The sequence below is a fragment of the Tenrec ecaudatus genome, chromosome 6, assembly GCF_050624435.1.
Source record: "Tenrec ecaudatus isolate mTenEca1 chromosome 6, mTenEca1.hap1, whole genome shotgun sequence".
In the NCBI taxonomy this organism is placed as follows: Eukaryota; Metazoa; Chordata; class Mammalia; order Afrosoricida; family Tenrecidae; genus Tenrec; species Tenrec ecaudatus.
In genome coordinates, this window is record NC_134535.1 from 83937862 (window position 1) to 83962630 (window position 24769).

A 24769-nucleotide genomic window follows, 5' to 3' on the forward strand; every position below is an offset into this window, starting at 1 on the left:
ATGAATTGTCATCAAAGCACTCTGCCAATCTGCCCAGGTATAAAATTGTAGCTGTTCTTAGCAGAAGCAATGAAACCTGAACATCTAAGTAAATGTCCTGCCTTGGGTTCTTAGAAACTTGGTGTGGCCGTTATTTATGGGTAGTCCTTGTATTAGGAATTCCTGGAGGGAAAGCACAAACCACGTAGCTTTCTTAGGAGTAACCCAGATCCGGGCACTCTGTAGCGCTCCATCTCTCTACAGTGGAAAAGCTAGCCATTGAAGACAGGAGAAAAGTTCCCTGCCTAGGAAAAGATTTCTGTTTTTCATATAAACGCACACCAATATGGAAATTTCCCCATGTTCGGGATACAAAGTTTATTTATGTGTGTCCATTTTATATAAATGTATTTCTCTCTTGAGATTCCCAAAGGGTTCCTCCAGATGGCTGCAGACATATGTCTCTGTTAGAGCTGCTGGGAAGGATCCTTTACCTGTGGGAATTCTATCTGAGCGTTTCTATGGTGCTTCGGTGTCAGGGGAGCTGGGGTGGATGGGAATGCTGGGTTGAAAGCATTCTAGTATGATATTTCTTGGCTAGTGAGGACAGGCACTTTGTCTCATGTTTGCTGCTGGGAATGTTAACCCTGAAAGAAGTGTGGCTATTTTGTTTCTCTTTAAGACTACCTAAATTAATAATAGAATTGATAGCTAGTTTACCAGTTCCTCTCTTGCTATCCTAGTCTTCCATAAAGGGAAAAAAAGCCACTCTTAGAGTATAGTGAGATATACCAGAAATACAGAGTTAGCTGGCCACCCTATGTAGTCTGACTTCGCCAATTCCAGTTAGCTAGTTTCTAAAAGCAATTCTTGGAGAAACCATAAGCTGTAAGAGCTAGAGTGCCAAACAGTAAGAAAGAGCGAAAAGGTTTTCAAGGATTGTGCCCTCAGGTGGAAGAGGAGCTGGAGCCAGGATCCAGCTCATGTGGCCCCAGCCAGTTCTGTTCTTACTGTATGATGTGACCATATTTTTCTAGCCCTCAAACTCTCTTTTAAGGGCTGATTCAACGCTCCTCTTCTTAGAGCTGTAGAGTGTAACAAAACCATGTCCTTCCCATTCACGGTCATCTAATATAATGGGCTTGGCTTGAACTTTGTGCTGTGAGTCTCCACATTCCCTAGAGCACTGCAGATCTAGTGGAGATGACTTGAAAAGTCACCTGATTATAGACATGAATTTGTACCTAGCCTATTTATTTTGTTAAAGAACTGTAGATAAGCGGTTATTGCCTATCAAAGGACAGAGGCATTCCTTTGTGGATTTCTGCTGACTGGGTCGCTGTGCTATCCTGCACTTTGCAGATGCCTTGAATGTCACGTATCCAGTAAATATAAATACACATGGAAGGGTTGAGAGGTGTGCACCCAGAGGCTCAGAGTATGCCTGAACCTAGACCTTCAATCTGAAATACAGGAGCTGCTTGGCTTAATTGAAAGAAACAAAACAACATGACATTTCTTTTGTCTCTGTTGTTAACATTGACTATAATTTATTTGCATATTGTATATTGTTTTGGACTGAACTGTGTCTCCCCAAAATATGTTGTAAATCATAACCTCTTTGCCTGTGTTTATAATCCCATTGGGTGGTAGGTTGTCTTTGTTATGCTAGTGGGATTAGATTGATGGAGGGTATGTTTCACGGTACAAAAGAGATTAAACAAGCAAAGTCAGAGCAGAGAATATTAGTACCAAACTACTGGGAGATCTCCAGGGTACCAGGAAACAAGCTGAAGAGACAGGACTTTCCCTTACAGCCAATAGAGAGAGAGGATCTTCCCTTAGAATAGTGTCCTGGGGAGGCCTATTGAGTTACAGAGTTACATGTTGGGCTGCATGGTCAGCTGTTCAAAACCACCACCAACTCTGAGGGAGAAAGATGAGGCTTTCAACTCCTCTAAAGTGTTATGGTCATGGAAACTGCAGGGTCAGTTCTACCTGTCCTTATAGGGTCACAGTGAGTCAGAACTGACTCGATAAAAGGGAGAAAATGTTTTGTGTTAAAGTCATACACTTGTGGTATTGTCTACACAACTAAGACAATTTGGTACTGGAAGAATGAGGTGCTGGTTCGCCAGATACCTAAACTGTGGAAGCCATGTTGGAATTAGATAATGGGTAGAAACTGGAAGAGTTTTAAGGTACCTAATACTCTAAGTGTAGATTGCTTTGTAAAGATTGTTCGTAGAATTATGGACTTGAAAGGTCATTCTGGCGAGGGCTACTCGGAAGGTAGTGAGGAGAGGGATCCTCACTGCCATTGGGTCAATGCCTACTCATAATGACCCTATAGTGCAGGATCGAACTGCCTTTGTGAGTTTCTGAGACTGTAACTTCTTACAGGAATAGAAAGCCCTATCTTTCTCCCTAGAAGTGGTTGGTGATTTCGAACCACTGACCTTGGTGTTAGCATAACTAATGTATAACCACTATGCCACGAAGGAGCAGGCTAGAGAAGCTCTATTTAGAGAATACATACGGTACAGCAAGAGAATATTGCTAGAAATGTAGATGGTAAATGTGCATTAGAAGAAAATGTGATCGGACAGTAAGGAAAGATGATGCCTTTTTATGCAGTAGCAGAGAACTTGTCTAAATTATGTCCAAATGTTTGGTAGAAAGTAGAACTTGCAAAATGACGAATGCAGATATGTGGCGGATGAGATTTCTTAAGGAAAATTGTGCAGGGGGCATGTAGTTTCTCCTTGATTTTAGAAAAATGTGAGAATAGAGACTTAAGAAATGAACTGCAAAATGAAAATAGAACTTAGAAGATTTGGAAGGTTCTGTTGTACAAACTTAGGTCCTAGAATATTCACTAAAGACATGGTTACACAATCTTTCATTAAGAGTTTAAGCCTGTTACAGAACCATATGTAAATAATAAAGGTACTATTTGCATTTTTCTTTAAAAAAAAAAAAGAGTTTAAGCCTATGCCTGGTGGGTCTAATGACTATTTTGTTATTGTTATAAATACCCGTGTTTGGTGAGCAAGGGGTGACAAGGCAGAGAAGGCACTGGACACAGCTGGTCAAGGCTGGACTCCACACAGAGCAGACAGACAGACAGGCTGGGCAGCATTCTGGGGTCAGTAACACTTGGTCTGTGGGTGAGAGCCCTCGGAGGCTCCTGTGTGAGGCCGGGGGCCGCCGGCACCCTGAGGCTCTCTGGTCCCAGGTTTCTGGGTGGCAGCGGGAGCAGCAGCTCCGGCCCTGCTCACATCATTCAGGGCCTTGCCAACCTCCGGCAGCTCTAAGGCTGCACCGTGGACTTCCGCCTCGTGGTACTTCAGCTGCCTCTGCTCCACCTGTACTGGGGGGTGGGAGTAGGGGGTTGCTGCACAGCATGAAACTAATCTGGCCGCTGGGGTAGGTAGGGATGGGGCAGTAGGTGTAGGCCCCCACGGGGAAGAGTGACGTGCAGAGCTGCCGCATCTCCTGGATCAAGCCCAGGGGCAGCCACTGGCACTCGCCTTGGCAGCAGAGAATGCCAACTTGAGGGCCATCTTCATGAGCTGGCAGTACGATTGCTTGAGAGGCTCTCTGCAGGTCCCAGGGGGTCTGAGGAGATCATGATGATGATGTCAAAGGCATCCTGGTTCTGCTTTATGAACTCAAAAGCGTTGGCGACGTGGAGGGTCATTTTTAGGCTGGAGTAGCCAACAGCCATGCCCAATAGGAATTTCTTAGAGACTCGGATGATATCCTCATCAATTTCACACTGGACCACGGTCCCCACGGAGGGATGCTTCGCGACTTCCCGAAGGATGCCTGGATCCCCACCCCTGCTGATCAGCACCTTGCGTGGGTTGGGGTGGCTAAGGAGGGGCAGGTTGACGATCATCTCCTGGTAGGGAACTCGTCCCTCTCGGTGCCCTGGATGACCCTGTCCAACACCAGCACGTTGCCGCAGGTCTTACTACGGAAGACAAGGACGCCCTGGTACCGTCAGCACTGATGGGGCAGCAACAAGACCTGGCCCAGCCACAGGCTGCAGGTCTCGTGGAATCAGCCTCCGCGGATAGCGGGGTGTGGGAATGGGGCCTCGGGGCTGGCCCTGCCGGACTCCATGGTGGGCAGTGCTGGGCAAGGCCCCGGACTGGAGCTGCACGCGGAGCCGCAGCACAATGGCGGGACCTGCTGCGCCCCCCGCCACCCTAATGACTATTATAGCAGAAAACCCACCAGCTTACACCAAAGTGGACAGAGAAAGAAAGGTAGGGACGAATTTCACAGGAAGGAAACAGGCCAAAGAAGTTAAGCTAGTCTTCCAAGAAAAAAAAGATCACCCCCAAGCAACTGTTCAACTAGCAGAGTCTTCTTGGGTTTACAGGTTGGGACCACAGCTTCTTAGGTTTCAAAGAATTCAATCTTTGCCTTCTCCAACTGGGTTCCAGTATGGGGGCTGCCAAGGGAATGAGGTAGTGGGGTTGCCTCTCAGATGGACCAGGAGGGTGGGACCATCCAAACCTGAAAGAACAGAGTCCCCTTGGGTTTCAAAGACAAAACTGAAACCCATAACTGAAAGGCAGAGTGTGGAGGCAGGGCCGTTCCCTAGATGGTCTCAGAGAAGAGAGGACGATTTTGCAGCCTTGAGAGTGAATGTAATTAGTTCTGCAGGGTTTGATACATGCTTGATGCCTGTTACTTCTCTTTCCATTTTCTCCCATTTGAAATGGAAAGATCTACCTTGTACGTGCCTTATATTTGTACTTTGGAAGTGGATGACCCCTGTATTCTAGATTTCACAAGTTCACAGGATATAAGAATTTTGACCCAGGATGAAACTTCTCGCTCATATTTGATTTAGATCCTATAGAAGATAAGATCTTGGAGTTGATTTAAAACTTTGGGGATAATGGGATGAGTGTGCTGTGGCTCTTTCAAGGACATGAATTTGTGAGGACCACAGGGTGGAATTGGGAGGAAGATGAGGCTTTCAATTCCCATAAAGAGTCACAGTCTCAGAAACCCCCAGGGGCTGTTCTATGGAGTCCTCCAGGGTTGCTATAAGATCAAATGATGACAGTGAGTTTGAGGTGGTTTTTGTTTTGTTTAGTTTAACTCTTCTGGGTTAAATTGTGATCTCTGTGCCCGTGGTTATTGCCCCATTTGGGAATAGACTTCCTTTGTTGTGTCTAATAAGCCATGCTTAGTGTAGGGTGTGTCTTAAATTAGAGTCTCCTGAGTTGTAGAATTCTGACTCATAGTGACCCTGCATACAACACTGCCCAGTACCTATGACTTATGCCATCCTTAGAATGATTGCTACGTTTGAGTCCATTGTGGCAGCTGTGCCAGTCCTCCTCAATTAGATCCTCCTAGTTTCCACTGACCCTTTATGTTAACAAGCATAAAGGGTCCTTCTCCAGGGACTGATTTCTCCTGATAACAAGTATGTAAGACAATTTCATCACTCTTGCTTCTAAGGAGCTTTCTGGTTGTAAATCTTCTAAAATAGATTTCTTCCTTTTGCCAGCCATTGGTATATTTGGTATTCTTTGCCAGCACCCTAACTCAGAGCCATCAGTTCTTTCATAGACTCTTCCTTAGTCATTGTTCACTTTTCACATGCATATGAGGCGTTTGAAAGTACCTTGGTTTGGGTGCACCATAGTCTTTCTTCACAGTGACATTGGTGTCTGTATCTTCCTGAGAGAGAGAGGAGTTTAGACAATAATCTAAGCAGCATAGATAGGGGAAGATTGATGCCAAGCTACAGGGAGATTTCCTAGGAACTAGCTGAAGAGATGAGGACCTTGCTTTAGAGCAGCAGTTCTCAACCTGTAGGTCAGGAACCATTTGGGGGAGTCTAACGACCCTTTCACAGGGTCGCCCAATTCATAGCAGTAGCAAAATGACAGTTCTGTAGTAGCAACGAAAATTTTATGGTTGGGGGGGGTCACCAGAAGAGGAGTTGTATTAAAGCAGTGGTTCTCAACCTGTGGGTTGCAACCCCTTTGGGGGTTGAATGACCCTTTCACAGGAATCGCCAGATTCATAACAGTAGCAAAATGACAGTTAGGAAGTAGCAATGAAAATAATATTATGGTTGGGGGGGGGGGGGATCACCACAACATGAGGAACTGTATTAAAGGGTCACAGCATTAGGAAGGTTTAGAACCAACAGAGCAAGCTTCTCCCTAAATCCATGCCCTAGCTCAGAACTGTGAGGAAAGACATCTGTTTGTTAAAGCACTTGGTACTTTTATTAGAGCAACATTAGGTAACTTAAGACATATGCTTTTCTGTACAGTTGGGTTTTTTTTCTCCCCTCCGTTGCATACATACTCACTTTCTGGTATCTTATCAAAAGAGATTTAAAAAAACAAACCGGACGGATAAGATTTGCTTCGATTTGTTTTAAGCAACTTCTTTTAATAATATGTTGTTGATTGAGACCTGAGGGAAAGATTGGTCAGACTAATTCTGACTTAAAAGTTAGATCTTAAAGATTGGGGGAGCTTGAGACTTAAACCATCAGAGCTATGTAAATTCCATTGCTCTGAATATGGAAGTACATGGGGAGCATTTTATTGTCAAAAGAGAATTATTTTTGTGAATTTTGCAGGTGATGGTAAGAACTCTCACTACTGCTCATTCATTGTGCTTTTTCTCTTCCTGTTGGCCTGAAGAGCCTTTTCCATACCAAACTCACTTGCTAGCCTGTCATTTTACTGGCAGCAAAAATAGTGACTCGTTTTCTTGTGCACGTTTGTTAACCACTTATTTCATCTTCCTCTTGCAAGTCTTGCTACCTCTGCAGCATGCTGCTTTTTTTTCCCTTTCTGCTCTCCCCACTTCCGCTATCTAAATGGAGGAAGAGCTTTTTTCCTCTTCCCGACAAGCCTGCTGTCCTCCCAGTCTGTGTCATCTCATATAGCATTGAGGGCCATTATTTGTAGGTTCTTTAGAGAAGCGAGGGGCTTTGGGAAGATTGGCTTTAGCTGCTGACTAGGATGAAGGGGAGTTTATGCATGCCACTGCCTCCCTAAAGGTATGTGGGGCCATTGTGGTGAATTGCCATCAAGTTGGATTCTAACCCATAGCCACCTATACACAGCAGAATGAAACACTACCCGGTTCTGCACCATCCTCACAATTGTTCCTCGGCTTGAGCCCATTGTTGCAGCCACTGTGTCAACCTATCTTGTGAAGGCCTTCCTCTTTCACTGCCCCTCCGCTTTACCAAGCATGATGTCCTTCTCCAGGGACTGGTGTCTCCTGACAACTGGATTGTAAATCACAGGACCATGTTGGCAGATTCCGCTGAGTGAGATTAGAAAGGATGGCCCCTTGGCCCAGCCCTTATCTAAGAACCCACCTCTTAATAAGCACCAGATGGTTAGAAGTCTTCTGTGCCCCTCCCTTCTGTGGGAAAATGCCAGTGCCCAGCCTTTTCTATGCATGAGTGTTGATGCTCTGCAGACAACCCTGATACTGTAGTGCCTAAGGTCAGGTTCCTGGTTCTGTCCCTGGAGACAGCAGATTCATCACTGAATAGGACTGGTCAGATAGTCTTTCTTTAGTCACTTCCTGATTTGGAAACCGGAGCTCCAAATGGGGAAAGAAGAGGTTAATGAAGGAGAGGTAGCAAGTGAAATTTGTGCCTTCCTTACAAAGTGGGAAGGGGAAGATAAACCTATTTTGACTTCTTCAAAGGTATTTTTAGGTGAGTAAAAGCTGGCTTTTAAAGAATTAACTGATTTGGGGGACCTCTTTGCTTTACTCCACTCATGCTTTATCATTAGCAAAGTTAATTGGAGTGTTACTGCTAAAGGGAGTTAACCATATCACTTCTAGGAGTCCTGGTGGCTTGTGAATTGGGCCGTTTACTGCAAGATTAGCAGTTCAAAACCACTAGTTGCTCTACAGTCTCGGAAGCTCACAGGGGCAGTTCTACCCGGTCCTGTCAGGTTGCTATGAGTTGGTATCAACTCGATGGCTGTGTGTGATACCACTTCCAACTATTAAAAAATAATTGACAAGAGGGCACTTTTCCTTGTTTTAACTATAGCTCTTTCTAAAAAATTATAGTAAAATTTGAACATTAAAATGTGGACCATTTCCTGAATGAACTATTGAATTGTATGCTATGGGAATTATATGCCATTAAAACTGTTGGAAAAAGTAACAAAAATGTCAGCCACTTCCTAAATGATTTAAATAACTGCTAATAGTTATTTTGACTAATCTTCAATTGACTGCCTTCTTGGCAGTCTCCTAGTCAATTATTGCTCTGTATTTTTGTTCTGTATTTATCTTCTCAGTCAAGTTAACAGATACATTTACTTACTCAGTAGTTCATTAATAAAACCCTTCTAGTCAAGATACCTTATGTGAAATACATTCTAACCTCTGTGCCTATGATTATACCACTATTTGGAAGGAGTGCTCTGCCTGCTGCTAGTGGACAGGATTCAGGTTAGATGTTTCTGGAGTCTCCACTTTAGTTGAAGGTGTGAACTTTAGTGGAAGTCATCGCGAAGGGGAAGTGCATTATTTAATGTGACTCTTCCAGTCAAAGTCTCCAATTCTCACCAAATGACCTTTCCCTGGATGGGTCTGGTAAAAAGGTGGGAAGAAGATAATAGGATTCACCTGTGAGTTATTGTGAACAGTAATTGTGAACTGTATATAAGATGAGCCCTCTGAGAAGCAGGAGGAGGGATCTTGTTACCAGCAAGAGCCAGGAGTGGAGCACGTCTTCTGGATCCATGGTCCCTGCACAGTGAGCCTCCTGGATCCAGATGCCAGCTGTACCATCAGAGGAGCAGCAGCAGAACCAGGAGCCAGAGCATCGAACCCACAGAGCAAGTTAAGAATGAGTATGCTTGTGCAGAAGGCTGGCTTAGGGAGTGGGGTGCCTCTGGGAACTTAATTCAGGGAGCTGAATCTGCTGACCCATGGCATTTGTGAGGCTTACAGCAGAGTGGTATGCCCCTTTGGGCATTTATTAGCATGCCTGAAATTTTGTAACATGTCCTGGTAAACATCTACCTTAAGCATTTTTCACTGATACTACAACTTGTTGACACCATTAATAAACCCTTTAATCATGAATTTTGTCTGAGTTTCTGTGTGAACATCACAATGAGTGTTAGAACCCTGAGTAATCGAATAGATAAGTTATGAAACATTAAGTAAGTCAGTGCAACCACCCCTTGTTTCCTCAGGGCTGTAGTCTGCTGAAAGGCAAAACCCACACCTCTCTCAAAGCCATGTATAAGAGCCATCTTGGAAGCAGAAAGAGAAATCCTGGGACCATCAGGGAAGAGTAGTCTCTAGTGGAGCACTTTTGAGAGGTCTATTTGAAATGGTGAAGGCAAAGACCAGAGGCAAAGAGACTGCGGCACTGAAACCATGGGACAGAGCAAAGGAGCCAGGTTGAGACCAGAGAGGAAGGCAAGGAGACCATGAGAAAGAACAGAGGAGCCACACTAAGGCTATGAGGCTGAAGCAGAGTAGCAGACAGGCTTCCTGGCCCAGAGAAGCAAAAGCCAAGGGATCGTGTGGCATGGTCAAGAAGCTGAGGACCAGACAGAGAGACTTGGCTTATGGCTGAGAGGAGACACTGCTGTGGACCAGTGACTGACTGACTGACTGACTCTCTCTCTTTTTATGTCTGTGTCTTTACTACTTTTTTTGTAAATTTTTTTGTGTGTCTTTACTACTTAATGATCCTAACTTGTAGTAACCCTTTAGCTTCCATAATAAACCTTTTTAATTGTGAATATTTTCTGTGAGTTCTGTTGTTTGGCTCTTGCAACAAATTATTGAGCCCAGTGTAGAAGTAGAGTGCTGTGGGAGGAATGACTGGTATCAGACTAGCTAAACAAAGATGGTGGATAGAAGCATGACGGACCTCTGCCTAGTGGTAATTGGTCTTGGGTTTTATGTGGCGGTGGAGTCTCTGGTGTAGCTGGAGAAATTCAGAAGTGGTTTCCATGTATAAGGAGAGCTTCACAACTCTCCTAAGGCAAGGATATTAATAACACTTTATCACATCTCTGTAAATTAAGATGAAGGTGTCTTTGAAAGGTTTGTAGTCTTTGCTGGAGGCACAGGGAATCCAGGACAGATAAAACCCTCAGGACCAATAATAAGAGTAGCCATACCAGAAGGGTAAGGCTAAGGTGGGAGAGAAAAGGTGAACTGATCACAATGATCTACATATAGCCCCCTCCCAGGGGAACGGACAACAGAAAAGTGAATGAAGGGAGACATCAATTAGTGTAAGACATGAAAAAATAATTTCTAAATTATCAAAGATTAGGGGGGTGCAACGCGGCGATGGAACCAACTGTTAACTAGGGCTCCAATAGAAAATGTTTTGAAAATGATGATGGCTGCAAATGTGCTTGACACAATGGATGGATGTATGGATTGTGATAAGAGCTGTATGAGCCCCCAATAAAATGATTTAAAATAAAAAGGCCTTGGACAATTGACATAATCTATTTTGTCAGTAATAAAATGAGTATAACAGTACCTATTTCATTTGGTTGTTGAAAGGGTAAATGAAGCTATATAGCTATATATATATATATATCACATAAACTAGATCCTATAAAGTTGAAAATATGCACAAAAAAATGAAAAATCCAACTCTTCCCCAGCCCAAGGTCTATGGCCAAAAGGCAGAGGTCAAACATGCCCCATCCTCCATCCTTTTTCACCTTATTCTAGCAACTACCATTCCTCCCACAACATGCTACTTCTCTGATTAGTTTGATAATCCATTGCAGTGGCTACGCAGAATTCACAGGCAATTCTCTCACTTAGGACATTTATGAGGGAAGCCAACAGGTTACCACAAGCCAGGATCAGATACATTAAGAGAATCCCCAAAACATTAAGATTAGGGAAATTGGTCAGCTGGTCTGTAGCAATACCTCTTCTTAGCCAGCAGCCAGAGACCTCTGCCTTTGTGGGATCAGAAAGCTACCTGCTGCTTCCCCTCACTGTCTCATTGTCTTCTTGTCCTGCCCTCTGCTCTTGGCATAGCTGCCATGCTCTATCCAATGGTCTCAGTGCCACAATTTCTGGTGCATCTTTAAGCAGAGAGTGATCTCAGATTTACTCCGCTAGTGGTTCTTCGTCCTTGATGGTCCCAGGAATTGTCTCTGAGCTGACTTTCCTTATGGCACTGAATACTGGCCCCTCTCCTCTGTTAGTGTTGACACACTCTCAGCCATTGCAGTCTCACCCAATCCTTTGGTGGGATTACAGAAGTGATATTGTGTTGCTCGGTGCCATTAGTCGCTCCGACTCCGAGTGACCCCGTTGAAAACAGTGAAGCCCTGCCCTGTCCTGCACCGTCCTCACAAGTGTTCTTCCATTTGGATCCACATCTTTTCTTTTTTTTTTTAATGGTGGGGTGGGGGGGGTTGGGTGGTGGTGGTGGTGGTGGTGGTGGTGGTGGTGGTGTGGATCCACATCTTGTCCAAGGTATTCCTCCTTTTCACTCTCTCACAACTTTACCAGCATGATGTCTTTTCTCCAGAGACTGGTCTAACAACAAGTTCAGGGAACCTGAGACAAAGTCTCACCGTCTTTGTCTCAGAGGAGTATTCTGGCTATACATCTTCCCAAACAGATTAGTTTGTTCATTTGGCAGTCCATGGTTCTTTCAGTATTCCTCACCATAATTCCAATGAATCGATTCTTCTCGTTCCTTATTCAGTGTTCAGTTTTCACATGCATATGATTTGAATGAAAATACCATGGCTTGGGTCAGCCGTAACTTAGTCCTCATAGTAACCTCCCTTGCTTTCCAACACTCTAAAGAGCTCTTGTGCCGCATTTTTCCCAATGTAATACGTTGTTTGATCTCTTCACTGCTGCTTCCATGATCAATGCTCATGGAACCCAACAAGACTAAATCCTTGATAACTTTAATCTTTCTCCCTCTATGATAAAGTTGCCTACTAGTCCAGTTGTGAAGTTTTTTTTTAAGAGTTCAGTTTGGTTTATGGAACATATTACAAAAGAGGGTTTAGTCAAAAAGACCAAAGCCCATGTCATCATCAGATTCTTCAGACTCTTCTTTCTTGGCTTCCACTTTCTTCTCAGCTGGGGCAGCAGTCGTGGCCGGTGCAGGTCCTCCGGCTGGTGCGGCACCAGCAGCTGGGGCAGGGCCACCAGCCCCTGCACTACAGATGAGGCTCCTGATGTCGACGTTGGCCAGAGCCTTGGTGAACAGGCCGGGCCAGAAGGGCTCCACGTTGATGCCGGCGGCCTTAATGAGGTTGTTGATCTCGTCCTCCGATGGTCACCTCGTCGTCGTCGTGCAGGATGAGGGCCGAGTAAATGCAGGCGAGCTCGGAGACAGGAGGCCATGGTGTGGGAGTCCTGGGCTGGCGGCTGCCGGGCGCGGTGCTAGTCGCCGGATGAAGTGAGGAGCTCATCCCAACGTGGCCTTAGCTTCCTCGGAAGGACGAGCACCTTAGCAGCAGCCGAGGAAAGAGCCGATTTTTGTTTTCTTTACATTGAGTTGTAACCTATACTGAAGGCTGCAGTCCTTGCTTTCATCAGCAAGTGCCTCAAGTCCTCCTTACTTTCAGCAAGCAAGGTTGTATCTGTGTAGCACAGGTTGTTAATAGGCCTTCACCAATCCTAATACCATGTTCTTTTTCATATAATCTGGCTTCTTTGATTATTTGCTCAGCATACAGATTGAACAAGTGTGGTGAGAGGATAAAACCTTACACACACTTAATGAATTTTAAACCATATTTAAACCTCTTGATCCATGTACAGGTTCTGCATGCACACAATTAAGTGTTCTGCAATTCCCATTCTGCTCAAGACTATCCTTAGTTTGTTATGGTCCACACAGTTGAATTGTTAATAAAACACAAGTAAACATCTTTTTGATATTATCTGCTTTGAGCTAAGACTCATCTGGCATCAGCAATGGTATCTTTTCCTTTGCATTCTCTTCTGAGCTTGGCCTGAGCCTCTGGAAGCAAGTCCCTGTCAGTATACTGCTGCATCATTCAATGATTTCCCCACAGAATCTTTTAATGTTGCAACTCAAGGATTGAATTTTTTCTTGAGTTCTTTCATCCACAGTTACACTGAGTGTACTGTTCCTTTTTTGTTTCCTAGCTTGAGGTCTTTATACATTTCGTTATAATATTTTGTTTTGTCTTCTTGAGCTGCCCTCTGAAATGTTCTGTTAGGCTCTTGGACTTCTTAATTTCTTCCATGTGCCTCGCCTACTCTACAATTAAGAGGAAGTTTCAGAGTCTCTTCTGACATACACTTTAACTTTTTCTTTCTTGTTATTTTAGTGATATTTTTCCTTTGTGTTTGGTGTTCTTGTCATCCACAGTTCTGTGCATCAAATCTGTTCTTGAAATGTTCATAAAATTCAGGTGGGATAGACTCAAAGTCATGTTTAGGCTCTAGTGGATTTGTTTTAAGTTTATTCAGCTTCAACCTGAACTTAAATGTGATCAATTGATAGTCTGTTCACAATTGGCCCCTGGCTTGATTTTAACTGTTGACATTGAGCTTCTATACTGTTCCCACAAATGAAGTCAATTTGATTTCTGTGTATTCCATTTAAAGAAATTCCCATGTCTTTTGTGTTGTTAAAAAAAGATGTTTGGGATGAAGAAAGTGTTAGTCTTACAAAATTATATCATACCATCTCCAGCTCCATTTCTATCACCAAGACCATATGTTCCAATAATTTTTGCATCACTAGCTTTAGTGGTTTGTGCATAAATAGGAATGATAGTTGTATTGACTAGAGTTCCTTGTGTGTGCATAGATATCCAGACATTGTACTTCAAGATAGATCTCGACATGTTCTTTTGGTGATGAGTGTGCCACCATTCTTCTCGAATCTGCTATGCAAAGCACAGTAAATCATGTGCTTTACTCTATGCATGACACTATGGTCTACTCTATTTTGAGGCGGTAGCTCTTTAGTCAAATTTTGAGTGCTTTCCTACCTGAGGGGTCCATCTTCTGGCACTGTCTGTCAATGGCCTGCTTCTGTTAATGAGATGTTCAGAATCTGACAATGTTTAAGTGCGATCCATAGGTTCTCAGTGGCTAATTCCCCTGAAGTGGACAGCCTATTCCTTCTTCCAGTCTTTTCTTAGTCTGGATGCTCTGCTGACACCTGTTCATTTTGGGTCACTCTGCTGGCATTTGAAATATCAGTGACATAACTTCCAGCATTACAATGACAGGAGATTCTTCAATAGAAGAGCCGTTTTAGAGCTTTTACTTCCCCCACACAAGGATGGAGCTCGGATAGCTGGAAGGAACAGGAAAGAAGGGTGTGTGGAAATGGGAAGAGTGCTGTTACATTGTGGGGATTGTAATCGATGCTGCAGAACAAGATGTGTGTGAATATAGGAAATCTATTTGATCTAAACTTTCAATTAAATTACAATTAGAAAGTTTTAAAAACTAATCTGTCTTGCTTTATCAAAGACATTCTTAAGTGAAACTGGCTTTCAAAACTTTAGTTTGGGTTTTTTTCAACTGTGAGAAGACATGTTGTTGTTAGGTTCTACCAAGTCACTTAGTGACCCTGTGTACAATAAAATTCCTTAGCATCCTCACGACTGTTCTTGTGTGTGTTTGAATCCATCGTTGTATCCACTATGCCAGTTCATCTTGTTGAGGGCCTTTCTCTTTTTCACTGGTCCTACCAAACATAATGTCCTTCTCCAGACGCTGGTCTCTCCTAACATGTCTAAAGTTTGTAAGATGGAGTCTTGCCATCCTTGTCTCCAAGGAGCACTCTCTACTCATACAGTTTTGTTCTAAAGTAGGATAAGTTTTACCCACCATTGCTTTGCACAATAATTACAAATATCAATAAGACATATTTTGAATACAAATGACATGTTGCTTTAAATTAGTTTGGATTTTGTGAACCACTTAAGAATGTCTTAGGGTGCTCGCTTCGGCAGCACATACACTAAAATTGGAACGATACAGAGAAGGTTAGCACGGTCCCTGTGCAAGGATGACATGAAATTCGTGAAGCGTTTCATATTTTTTAAAACATGTCTTAGGAGCTCAACCGTATTTTGAGCTCTTCTGCTGTAGTTGCATGAAATCACGTAGGATCAAAAAACAGCTAGTGTGGGGCCTTGAAGGCAGCAGGATTAGAGAAACACACAAGAAGATGAAACTCCAAAGGAGAGGGAAGTATGACAGCCATATTGTTTTGGTTCAGTACCATCAAATTGGTTCCAACTCATAAGGACCCTATGCACAACAGAATGAACAGCCGTCTCGGAGGGCCCTAGGCCACCCTCACATTGTTATGTTGAAGCCCATTATTCCAGCCACTGTCCATTCATCTCATCGCGAGTTTTCCTCTTTTTCACTGCCCCACCACTTAAACAAACATGGTGTCCTTTCTCAGGGGCGGGGCTCTCCTGATATGGCAAAGTACCCAAGACAAAGTTTCTCCATCCTTGCTTCTAAATAGCACTCTGGTTGTACTTTCTCTAAGATAGATTTATTTTTCACGATGTTTTCAGTATTCTTTGCTGTGATAGGTAGGTTTATTGTGCCAACCTGGCCAGTAGGAACATGTGGAATTAATGAGTTTGCAGCTTGTTTGGAGGGCAAACAGATAAATGGCTTCATAAGACCCACCCCCCTCTCTCTTGCTCTCTGGTGATTGGACCAGCATGTGACTGCCTTAGCTAGTTCTCTCCTTCAACTTGTGAGCTACACTACCTGTGGGAGGGACACCCAACCTATGGATCGTGTTGCTAGACTTGAGGTTCCTTCGAGACCTGCTTCACCACACTGCTGCTATATGCATCCCTTGAGCTTGGGACTGTTGGATCCTGTCATCTGGCTGGCTGTTGGTGGCCCACCCTGTTTGCTGCCTGTGGCCAGAATGCCTGCTTGCTGTAGACAAGACTCATCTGTCTACTTCCTTGACCTTGGACCTGGCAGCCCTCTTGAATTGAAGGACTTCCAGTACATTGACTTTCTCGGAAGTGAGTTGAACTGAGCTCTCTGTACTGCTGTGTGGACTAATTAGCTGTTAAATTCCTTTGTACTGTATAAATCTATCAAATCATGTGTCCATAGTTTTGTTTCTCTAGAAAATCCTGCCTAACATATTTGCCAGACCCCTAATTTCATATGTATCAATTCTTCAGTTTCCCCTTATTCATTGCCCAACTTTCATATACATATAAGATGATTGGAAATATCTTCTTTTTTTTTTTAAGATTGGAAATTACTTTGGTCAGGTACAGCTTTGAGAGGTCTCATGCAGTAGTAGAATCTGCCTATTGCAATACATTGTTTGATTTCTTGACTACTGCTTCCATGACCATTGATGGTGGATCAAGCAAAATTAAATCTTTGACAAGTTAAGTAATCATTTCTCTCTTTATCACGATGTTGTCTATTGGCCAGTTGTGAGGATTTGTTGTTTTCTTCACATTGATTCGCAATCCATTTCGAAGGCTGAAGTCCGTGGTGTTCATGAGCAGTGCTTTCAAGTCTTCCTCGGCTTTAGCAAGCAGGGTATGTCATCAGCATACTGCAGGTTGTTAATAAGCCTTCCTCCCATCCTGATGCCCTGTTTTTGCTGTAGTCCAGCTACTCTGCTTATGTGCTCAGTTTACAGATTGAATAAATGGGGTAAAAGGACACAACCTGGGACACTCCTTTTCAGATTCTAAACCACAGAGTATTTCCTTGTTCTGTTTCAGTGACTGCTTCTGGGTCCATGTGCAGGTTCCACATGAGCACAATGAACTGTTCTGGAGAATTCTCATTATTCTGAAGGCTATCCACAGTTTGTTATGACCTACACAGTCAATGTCATTCCTTAGTTAATAAAACACAAGTACCGTAAAGATCTTTGTGATATTCTCTGCTTTCAGCCTAGATCTATCTGACACCAGTATCAATACCCTTTGTGCCACATCCTCATCTGAATCTAGTTTGAATTTCTGGCAGCTTCCTGTTTGTGTACTGCTGCAACCATTGTTTAATTCAGGGAAGTGTTAATTGCATGCGATGCTATTTTGTAATTCCTGTATTCTCTTGGGTACCTTCCATTGGAATGGGCATACATATGAGTCTCTTCCAGTTGGTTGGGCAGGAAGCTGTCTTCCAAATGTCTTAGCTTAGACAAGTGAGTGCTGCTGGCCATTGAGGATTGTATAGTATCAGCAGTTAGAGTTTAGTAAGTGCCTACCTCATCCCCAACATGGTTCTAAGTGCTAAGTTTTAGACCTATATAGCACTATATAGTGAAGTAGTTTTATTGTTTTCTTCATGAAACAGATGAGAAAAGAAAAGCACAAAGGAAGTAACTAACTGTTCAAGCCACCCAACTAGCAATGTATACCAAGCAGCCTGGTTCTATTACCAGAGAGGTAGAGGGAGAAAACTAAGAAGAATGCGATAGTGAGGAAGCCAATAGAAAACGACATTATAAGAGAGAGGGCCCAATCAGTAGTATACAATACTGCTGAGAGGTCAAGATGACAAACTAAAGAGCACCCATGCGATTTCCCAGTGACATCACACTGACAGCTTTGGCATGAGTAGCTTCAGTGGGTGTAGGGACAAACGTCGGTGAGAGGGAAGAGAGCTGTGGGCTTAGTGAGGACTTTCAGAGAAGTCACAAAGAGAGTTTTTGAAATTAAAAATATATATAATTTTATTGATGTAATTCACACGTTATATAGTTCAATAGTTTAAGCATATTTAAAATGATCACTATAGTCAATTTTAGAATATTTTCTTCTTGTATTCACATTAGCTCCCTCTTCCAACTTACTCTGTCATAAGCCCAAAAAACTATTAAATCAGTTACTCTGGATTTACATATGCTAGGTCTCACATAGAGAGAAACATACAAAAACAAAATAAACCGGAAAAGTCCACCCCCCAGGTAAACCAGTGGCAACAAAGCCCACATGGAAGAAGCACATCAGCCTGTGTGATCACGAGGTATCAATGGGATCAGCTATCAGAAGATCCCAAACAAACAAGTATATCTAGGCGAACGAGGGGTGTCAGATTGGAGACCCAAAGCCCATCTGTAGACAGTTGGACATCCTCTTACAGAAGGGTCACAAAGAAGGGACGAGTCAGTCAGGGTGCACTGTAGCACTGAAGAAACACAGAATTCCTGAAATTCTTTCATTCTTCCTCCTCCTCACTATTATGACCTCAGTTCTACCTTACAAACCCAGCTAGACCATTGCATGAACCTTGGAATACATTAGAGCTCTCGACACACGGAATCTAGGACAGATTAAACCCCTCAGGAACAGTAATGGAAGTAGCAATACTCTGAGGGTAGAGAGAAGGTGGAAGGAGGAGGGAAAGGAAGGGAGAACCGACCACAATGATCGATCGGCGTATAACCCTTCCTGAGGGGGACGAACAACAGGAACGTGGGTGAAGAGAGACAGCAGATGGTGTAAGATAAGAAAATAATAACTATATAATTTATCAAGGGTTCACTAGGGTGGGGGGAGTAGGGCAAAAAGAGGAGCTGATACCAAGGACTGAAGTAGGAAAAAATGTTTTTTAAATGATGGCAACATATGTACAAGTGTGCTTGATACAATTGATGTATGGATTGCTATATAAGAGTTGTAAGAGGGAGATCAGAGCAGAGACCCAAAGCCCATCTGTAGATAATGGGACGTCCCCTCACAGAGGGGTCACAAGGGAAGGGATGAGTGAACTTGGGTGCAATAAAGCACCGATGAAACACAATATTCCTCTGGTTCCTTGAGGCTTCCTTACCCCCCCCACTATCATGACCCCAGTCCTGCCTTTCATTGTGGGCTAGACCCGGGGGAGCATGTGCACAGGTACAGGTAAGAGCGCATGACACATGGAATCCAGGAACAGGAATGGGAGTAGTGGTACCATAAGGGTAGGAGGAAGTTGGGAGAGGATGGGGAGGAAAAGGGGAACTGATCACAGTGATCTACACAGAATCGCACCCCACCCCACCTTTTAGGGAATGGACAACAGAAACCATGGGGGAAGGTAGACAGCAGCTGGTATAAGATATAAAAATAATAATTTATAATTTATCAAGGGGTTACACAGGTGGGGGGAAGGAGGGAAAAAAGAGGAACTGATACCAAAAGCTCAATAGAAAGTAAAGGTCAAAAAATAATGATGGCAACACATGTACAAATGTACTTGATAAAATTGATGTACATATTGTTATGAGAGTTGTAATAGCCCCCAATGAATGATTTTTTAAAAGCCCACCCTCAGTAACAACAACAAAATAAAACAGGAAAACTTCATTGAAAAGATAACAAAAATATCTGGGGTCTTAAAGGCGTGAAGTTAACACAAGGCGCCTTTCAGCAGTGAAGCAACAAGTCCGCATGAAAGAAGCACACCCCCGGTGCCATCATGAGGAGTCATAGGGACCGGGTAATAGGCATCAGCAGACACATAACAAACAAAAACATATTGTTGAGAACGAGGTGGGCTGGAGCAGAGATCCAAAGCCCATCTGTATACAGTGGAACAATCTCCCCACAGAAGGCTCACAGGGAGGGGATGAGTCACCAGGGTGCAGTAAAGCATCGATGAAACACACTCTATTCCTGTGGTTCCTTGAGGCTTCCTCACCCCCCACTACCATGACCCCAGTTCCCCCACTACCATGACCCCAGTGCTGCTTCCCAGTTCAGAATAGACCGGAACATGTACTCAGGGATAGAAGGGGATGGGAGCTCAGGACACACAGGATCCAGGAGTGGGAATGGTGATGCCAGAGGGAAGGGGGAAGAGGAGGAGAGGAAGGGGGAACTAATCGCAATGATTGACACACAACCATGCATCCCTCTACAGGGGATGGAACAACAGAAAACATGAGGGAAGGGAGACAGCAGGCAGCGTGAGAGATGAAAATAATAACAATGTACAATCTATTGGGGGGATGATGGGGAGGGTAAGGGGAGGAAAAAATAAGCTGGTACGGAGGGTTCAATAAAAAGTAAATGTCTAGAAGAGAATGAGGACAACATATGTACAAACATGCCTGATTCAATTGATGTGTGGATTGTGATGAATTTTACGAGCCCCTAATAAAATGGTTTAAAAATAAAAAGAGCATGTTCTGAAATTATTGTGATTATTGCACAACTCTGTAATATGATTGAATGATAAAATTATGAGATATATGCCAATAAACTATTAAAATATAAATAATTTAAAATATCTATAATTTAAGATAGCAAAAATAATAAAAATTAGAACAATTTAAAAATAGATCCAAAGAGAGAACATATGGTAAAGTGTGTAATTTTAACCTAACTACAGCTGCATTATTCTACTTTCCAGTGCCCTGTCTGATAGCAAGCCTATTCAGTGTTCAGTGTGGATTCACTAGAGGCTTACTCTGAGTGGTGACCCTGTAGATGGACTTTAGGGTTTCAATGTCGTTCCTAGCCTTTTGAAAACTGCATGCTCTGAATTTAAGCTCTACTGCAGTTCCCTGTGCTAGTCTTTGTCTTGTTATATACAGTCTATACAGCACTAAGTCTGGTGTGCATCATCCATGTGGCCTTAGTTGTCACCTCACTTAGAGGGCTGTTTAAAACTAAGACAAACTTTTAAGCCCCAGAAGCTAGCTAGCTATTTCTGTTAGCTGGGTACCATCTGCTGTCTTTTTCACATTTGGCATCTTCAGTGATAAGAAAGCTTTTTTCCAAGAACTTTATTTGTGAGGTGGGAGAGAGCCAGAAGGCTCTAGACAAAGAAGAGCTGTTTAAGATGAGCCAAACTCTAGTATGTGAAAAATCTGATTAAAAGACAAAAGTAGAGTGAGGCCAGGGTAAAAAGGGGGAGCCGATTATAAGGATCTACATATAACTCCCTCTTTGGGGACAGATAATCAGAAAAGTGGGTGAAGGGAGACAGCAGTCGATGTAAGACATGAAAAAAATTTTATAAATGATCAAGTGTTCATGAGGGAGGGAGAGTGGGGGAGGGGAAAATGAGCTGATACCAAGGGCTCAAGTAGAAAGCAAATGTTTTGAGAATGACGATGGCTACAAATGTGCTTGACACAATGGATGGATTGTGATGAGAGTTGTAATAAGATGATTTAAAAAAAAGAGTGAGGCTGTAGACAGAACAAAGGAGAGGGATACAGAGTGGAATTTCATGATCAGGAAGTGGATGTGTCCCAAGCGTGGTGGCGAGATTGATTTGAGATTGATTTGTATTCGGTCATGTGGTTCAGTGGGGAAAGGTGAGGGCATTCCTTTCTCATCTTAACCAAGCTTCTATAGATTGGGCTATCTCCACTTCTTTCCTGCTCTGATAGCTTTAATTTCTTTCACTCTTTTTCTTTTAGTCTGCATTTATTGGAGTGTTTGATAGAAGTTCTCACAAATTACCAAACCTCTGCCACAATTGTTCCTAGAAACTCTCCTTCCCTTGGCCTCGATAAGAACGCTCTGGCCTGCGCAGGGTTCCAGCTGTTCTCCTGAGTCTCTTGTTTAAGATTTCATTTGGCTTTCCTGCCCCATAAATTCACCTTTGATGTAGGCGTTTCCAAGGCTTGTGATCTCAGTTCTCTTTTCAGATTATAATCCTTTCCTTTGCAGTCCCATCAGTCACTTCCACAATTTCATATTCTTCTCTCCCAGACTTACTTACCATATCCCCTACTTGACTGAGGCCCCGGGAGCCAGAAAGATGAAAGGCACCCGTGATGCTTCCTTTTCTTTTGCCTCTCACATTGTGTTAGTCTGGGTAGACTAGAGAAACAAATCCATGGAAACACACACATATGCATATAAGAAAGAGATTGACATACACGAGCAATTGAACATTGAGAAAAATTCCCAGCCCCATCCAGATCAAGTCCGTTAAGTCTGATATTAGCCCATATGTCCGATACCCATCTATAAAGTCCTCTAAAATCCTCTTCAGAATCACATGCAAGGACGCCTAATGTAGAAGATCACAGGCCAGTGGGTAAGAAAGTCTTTGGATCCAGAGGCATTGGAAACATCTCAGCGCTGACAGCTGTCTCTATGTGGCTCTTCCGGCTTCCCAGGTCTGGTTGCATCAGGGTAGGTCCATGTGGCTTGTCAGACTCAGTCTCCCAAGGAGTCGCAGAGAGAGATAGGTATTTCCTGACTCCAGGAGGAAGTACCGGGTTTCCCAGAATTCTCAGGAGAAGGCCATGCCCACACAGAGGCGTCATTGGCTATGATTTGATTGACAAGCTAGACTCCGCCCCTACACTTAATCCTTAAATTGACAAACGATTATATATCTACCACACACATTGTTACCAAACTCTATCGGTTTATTTACTCTGCATTCAGTTTTTTCCATTTCTCTAGTCTTACTTAGTTCAGTGCTTGCCACTAACCTTAAAGGTTTTTAGTAGCCTTTTAACTAATGAACTTCCTTGTTTAAGGAACAAATTGAATCATGTCTTTTTCTCAGGTTCAAGCCTTCCACTGTCCTTCCTTCCATTCACTACGGAGTAAGGGTCAATCTTCTCAGCACAATATACAGAGCACTTGAGGTCCGACTCCTCCTTCAACATCCTCCCTGCACTGTCTCCACCCCACAGCACAGTTTTCTGCCCACACCTTGCTTCTTATCTCTTTGCTTTAATAAATGCTGTTCACACTACCTGAGTGCCCTTTCTTCCATTTACTTTCTCCTCCGCACCCCCTGGCCCCAACTAACTAACTAACTAACTCTCTCTCTCAATCTGATACTCTGATTTTGATTGTGGTGACTTCGGTTATTAAGAACACAGTTGTCAGGGGAAAAGACTTTTTTTTTTTCTTGAACTTCTATTGTTTTGTTTTTTTTTAAACATTTTATTAGGGGCTCATACAACTCTTATCACAATCCATACATATACATACATCAATTGTATAAAGCACATCTGTACATTCTTTGCCCTAATCATTTTCAAAGCATTTGGTCTCCACTTAAGCCCTTTGCATCAGGTCCTCTTTTTTTCCCCTCCCTCCCCGCTCTCCCCTCCCTCATGAGCCCTTGATAATTTATAGATTGTTATTTTGTCATGTCTTGTCCTATCCGTAGTCTCCCTTCCCCACTTCTCTGCCGTCCATCTCCCAAGGAGGAGGTCACATGTGGATCCTTGTAATTAGTTCCCCCTTTCCAACCCACTCGCCCTCCTCTCCCAGCATCGCCCCTCACACCCCTGGTCCTGAAGGTATCGGCCAGCCTGGATTCCCTGTGCCTCCAGCTCCCATACGCACCAGTGTACAACCTCTGCCCTATCCAGCCCTGCAAGGTAGAATTCAGATCATGGTAGTTGGTGGGAGGAAGCATCCAGGATCTGGGGGAAAGCTGTGTTCTTCATCGGTACTACATCACACCCTGACTGACCCATCTCCTCTCCTAAACCCCTCTATGAGGGGATCTCCAGTGGCCGTCAAATGGGCCTTGGGTCTCCACTCTGCACTTCCCCCTTCATTCACTATGGTATATTATATATTATATATATATATACACACACACATATATATACACATATATTCTTTTTTGTTGTTGCATGGTGCCTTATACCTGGTCCCTTTGGCACCTCGTGATCGCACAGGTTGGTGTGCTTCTTCCATGTGTGCTTTATTGCTTCTGAGCTAGATGGCCGCTTGTTCACCTTTAAGCCTTTAAGACCCCAGACACTATCTCTTTCGATAGCCGGGCACCATCAGCTTTCTTCGCCACATTTGCTTATGCACCCATTTGTCTTCGGTGATCGTATCATGGAGGTGTGCAGCCAATGATATGATTTTTTGTTCTTTGATGCCTGATAACTGATCCCTTCGGGACCATGCGATCACACAAGCTGGTGTGTTCTTCCATGTGGGCTTTGTTGCTTCTGAGCTAGATGGCCGCTTGCTTATCTTCAAGCCTTTAAGACCCCAGACACTATCTCTTTTGATAGCCGGGCACCATCAGCTTTCTTCACCACATTTGCTTGTTCACCCGCTTTGGCTTCAGCAGTTGTGTTGGGAGGGTGAGCATCGTAGAGTGCCAATTTAATAAAAGAACGTATTCATGCATTGAGGGAGTGCTTGAGTAGAGGCCCAAGGTCCTCCTGCCACCTTAATACTTAACCTATAAATATGGACACATAGATCTATTTCCCCATCCTCATGTATATATTTGCATGTACATGTCTTTGTCTAGACATCCATAAATGTCCCTTGACTCCTAGCTCTTTCCTCCATCTCCCTGACTTTCCTCCTGCCCTACTACCATGCTCCGTCCCCACCTGGGCTACAGCTATACCTCTTCTCTACGTAACCTTTCCCTTGATAATTCCCTACCAGGCCTGCCACTCACCCCCCCCCCACCAATTTGGGTCCCATGTTGTTCCCTTGTCCCTAGGTTTGTTAACACTACTTCCTTACCCCCCCCCCCCACCTCCCCGTATCCCAAGTCCCCCAGGAACTGTCGGTCCCATTGTTTTCCTCCAGATAGTTTATCCAGCCTGTCCTATTCAGACAGACCTGTGGAGACACTAACATGCACGAAAACAAGACAGAGGAAAACAAAGCAACAGTATACAACCAGACAACAAAACAACAAAAACAAACCACTGACAAAGAGCAAAACAAAACACATCAAGAAAGAAGAGCTTGTAGTTAGTTCAAGGATCGTTTGTTGGCCCTTAGGAGTGTTTTCCAGTTCAGTCTGTTGGGGCACCACGCCCTGGCCCCAA

General features: G+C 43.6%; 1 protein-coding gene, 1 non-coding gene and 2 pseudogenes across 3 annotated transcripts in view; 2 read left to right on the forward strand and 2 right to left on the reverse strand.

Moving 5' to 3' along the window:
• Window positions 1–24769, forward strand: part of CERS5 (ceramide synthase 5) — a 55746-nt gene that overhangs the window by 1513 nt on the left and 29464 nt on the right. The gene's annotated exons all lie outside the window — the stretch shown is intronic.
• Window positions 3129–4110, reverse strand: LOC142450560 (spermidine synthase pseudogene; annotated as a pseudogene).
• On the reverse strand, window positions 12030–12449 carry LOC142450561 (large ribosomal subunit protein P1 pseudogene; annotated as a pseudogene).
• On the forward strand, window positions 14966–15071 carry LOC142452050 (U6 spliceosomal RNA). Its single transcript, XR_012785114.1, has one exon. It is a non-coding gene; the product is annotated as a U6 spliceosomal RNA (small nuclear RNA).